Raw genomic sequence first — 4,104 nt, 5'->3', positions numbered from 1 at the left:
TGTCGGACGAAAACCATAATCTAAAATAAACAAATATACCAATTCTTACCTTTTGGACGTTGATCTTCCCCCCGCCGATAACGACGATGAAGGCTGCAACTACAACGAGAAGATTGTCAAGCGACGCTTTGACGAGGGCTTAACTAATTCAGAGTTTTCTGACAAACATGATGCAAATTCCAAGAAGAAAGATCAGAAGAAGAAGCTCAATATAACCATGCACCATGCTGCAATAGTTGCAAAGCAAGAGGTGATGGAAGACGATTGCAGCAGCACGTTCGTCGTTGCGATCGGAACTTAAAGCTCTGTTGAGACAGATGCAAATCTCAAAGACATCTCCATCGAGCACTTTTTTGTGTCTGTCCGAGGGAAGGAGCTTTTCAAGAATGCTTCTTTGAAGATATCCCATGGTAGGCGCTATGGCCTTGTTGGCCCAAATGGTAAGGGTGAATCTACCCTGCTCAAGCTCCTAGCCTTGAGGCAGCTTCCTATCCCCAAGAACATAGACATTTTTCTTGTAGAACAAGAGGTTGTGGGCAATGACCGATCTGCTTTAGAGGCTGTTGTGGCTTCCAATAAAGAGCTTATCAAGTTCATAGAGGAGGCTACACGTCTGCTGGATGATGGTGATGATCTTGACATGTCTGAGAAACTTACAAAGATTTATAAAAAGCTGCAAAGAATGGACTCCGATGCTGTGGAGGCTCATGCTTCAAAAATCTTAGCAGGCTTGGGGTTCACAAAAGCTATGCAGACAAGGCCCACAAAGTCTTTCAATGGCAGCTGGAGAATGAGAATATCTTTGGCACGCTCACTTTTCATTCAACCCACTTTGCTATTGCTTGATGAACCTACAAATCATTTGGACTTGTGTGCTTTGTTGTGGCTAAATGACTACCTTTTGAGGTGGAAGAAGACCTTACTGATGGTGTCGCATGACCACGAGTTTCTCAACTTTGTTTGTACGGACATCATTCACCTTCACGATGAACATTTTTCCTCGTACAGAGGCAATTTCGATGCGTTTGAGACAGCATATGATCATAAGATAAAGAAAACTAAAAAGGAAATTGAGTTGTAACAGAGGAAAGCACAATGGTAGCCAGACACAAGTGAAGAACAAGCTGACAAAGTCTGTTGATGCTCGGAAGAAGGCACAACCGAAACAAAATGATAAAGAAAGCGGAATATGTGGTGATGGAGAATTCGCGAATTCAAAAACCCTTAAAAGATGGAGAGACTATACTATAGAGTTTCATTTCCCGGAGACCTTAGGCCTTCCTCAACCTCTTTTGCAGCTTCTTGAACTTGCTTTTAGCTATGTAGGGTGGGACGATTTTGGTCTCAAAAGAGTTGACGTGGGTATTGATATGGGCTCACATGTACCAATTGTTGGCCCTAATGGTGCAGGTAAATCTACCCTACTCAACTTGCTTGCAGGAGAACGTACTTGAGCCCATCAGAGGAGAATGAAGGAGAAGTCCAAAGCTCAGGATTGGTCGCTATTCGCAACACTTTGTTGATTTGCTTACAATGGATGAAACTGCTGCTCAATACTCGCTTCAGCTATATCCTAACCAGCAAGGCCCTAGCAGCAAGGAAAGTGTACATGCAAAGCTTGTGAAATTTGGATTACCAAGCCATAACACAAATTGCCAAGCTTTCCGGAGGTCAAAAGGCATGCGCTCTATTCATTGCAATTTCCATGGCTAAACCTCATATTTTGCTACTAGATGAACCTACAAATCATTTGGACATGCAAAGTATCGATGCTTTGGCAGACACTCTGGATAAATTCTTAGGTGGAGTGGTACTTGTGAGTCATAATTTGTGACTGATTTCTAGGGTTTGTGAGAACGAAGAAAGGAGTGAGTTGTGGGTCGTGGATAATGGTGTGGTGAGAAGGTATCCAGGTTCATTCAAAGACTGAATTGCAAAGAAAGATACAAGCTGAAGATGATAGTAATTAGTTGATCCTGTTGCTTAATTAGTTGATCCCATTGCTTTAGTCCCAAGAGGTTATACCTTCAAGGAATTATCCCACCCTACTTTTAATATCCTCTTATGTGATTGAATTTCTTACTAGGGAAGTTTTTACCAATGTAAGGGAAAATTTTGTCATTTTGCTTCACTAGTAGTTTATTTGCTTGCATTTGCAAGGCTTCCCAATGGGTGCCTATTTGCTGCTCTCTACTTAATGGATTGCCTGGTCGAGTTGTTGATGGTGTAGATTGCTTTTTTATACTTTGACATGTGCACAATTTTGGAGCTCTAGTAGAGGTTTTATCTTCTTCTTGGTTTCGAAAAATTTCCTAATCTACATTGGCTGAATGAATTACTAAATTTATATCCTGATTTAGTTAGCAACACATATTTATTTGTTAAAAGTTCTATGAGAAATCTTCCCGGGGCGGTCACTTTTTAGAATGTGTATGCTATCACGTGAGTTAACCGGAGAGGATTATTAAAAGATCAAAATGTATACATACAGAGGGGGGTGGGGGTTTTTTAAATAGGCACGTAGTGTAAATATAGTATGTATATTGAGGTATTATTAATAACCTCTTGAACGCACGTGATATAGGAAGCTTTTGATAAGTGACCGCCCCGGGGAAATCTTCTTTCCCTCCACAGTCAAGATACCTCTACGAGATCTTTGGACTTTTTTGCTGTACATTGCTCTAGGAAACACAAAATTTGCAGTTTTTTCAATGAAACTCTAGGAACAAAAGAACAACTCTCTTAACTGGGGTACTATTTGTTAAGTTGGGTTTTTTTAAAGTTGACATGACGTGTGAAGAAATTTTTCATATGATCACAATCCATTTGTTCAATTGTCACATCTATCGGCGCGGCCTCTTTGCAACGTCTTGAAGTTGATTTTAGCTACGTAGGGCAACACAATTTTGGTCTCAAAGGTGCTAATGTGGGTATTGATATGGGCTGGTGTGTAGCATGTATATTGTACAACTGAGCTTGAGCCCATCATAGGGGAATGAAGGAGAAGTCCAAAGCTGAGAAGTGGTCGTTATTCTCAACAGTTTAATAGTTTTCTTACAATGGATGAAACTGCTACTCAATGCTTGCTAACTTAGCTCTATCGTGACCAACTAGCGAGGAAAGTGTACTTGCATTAAAGCTTGGTAAATTTGTATTACCAAGCCATAATCATCACACATGAATTGCAAAACTTTTTGGAGGTCAAAAGGCACGCGCTCTATTCATTGCAATTTCCATGGCTAAAACTCATATTTTGCTACTAGATTTACTTGCAAATTATTTGGACATGAAAAGTATTGATGCTTTGGAAGACGCTCTAGATGAATTCCTAGGAGTGGTGCTTGCGAGTCATAATTTGCACCTGATCTCTAGGATCTGGGAGAACAAAGATAGGAGTGAGTTGTGGGTTGTGGATGATGGTGTGGTGAGAAGGTATTGAAGTTTGTTTGAAGAGTATAAGATTGAATTGCAGAGAAAGATACAAGCTGAAGGTGATGGTAACTAGTTGATCCTATTTCTATAGCTCACATATCATCTTTCAATCAATTGTAACCTTCGAGGAATTATCCCCCCCAAATTTCAATATCCTCTTCATTGGGGCCGTTTTTGCCAATATAAGGGCTATTTTTCTTGTTTTCATTCACTTGTAGTTTATTTGCATTCATTTGCAAGGCTTCTGAATGGGTGCCTATTTACTACTCTCTATTTGGAAAATTTTCTGGTTGAGTTGTTGATGGTGTAGATTGTTTTTCCTTTCTTTGACTTGTTCACAATTTTGGAGCTCTACTAGAGGTTTTTATCTTCTTCTTGGTTTCAAAAATTTACCTATTTTACATTATAGATTGATTGTGAATTACCAAATCTATATCTTTTTTTAGTTAGCAACACACATTTATTTGTTAAAATTTCTATGAGAAATCTTCTTGCCCTCCACAACCAAGATACCTCTTCATGGTCTTTGAAATTTTTTGTTGTGCATTGAAAATCTACGGGCAAAAGAACAACTCTCTTAATTCACCATTTTACATAAATTGGAAATCCCATTTCCCAAATGCTAAATTGGCGTATAAGGATCATGCTATTCTACTATTTTTAAGCTCAAAT

At 39.3% G+C, this 4,104-nt stretch overlaps 1 pseudogene; it reads left to right on the top strand.

Moving 5' to 3' along the window:
* Positions 1 to 217: 217 nt before the first annotated feature.
* LOC147431978 (ABC transporter F family member 4 pseudogene) lies at positions 218 to 3,505 on the top strand (annotated as a pseudogene).
* Positions 3,506 to 4,104: the final 599 nt, after the last annotated feature.

The sequence above is a fragment of the Adiantum capillus-veneris genome, chromosome 20 (assembly GCF_014529385.1).
Source record: "Adiantum capillus-veneris isolate H3 chromosome 20, ASM1452938v2, whole genome shotgun sequence".
In the NCBI taxonomy this organism is placed as follows: domain Eukaryota; kingdom Viridiplantae; phylum Streptophyta; class Polypodiopsida; order Polypodiales; family Pteridaceae; genus Adiantum; species Adiantum capillus-veneris.
Note: the sequence above shows the minus strand (reverse complement) of the source record. Positions and strands in the feature narration are given on the sequence as shown.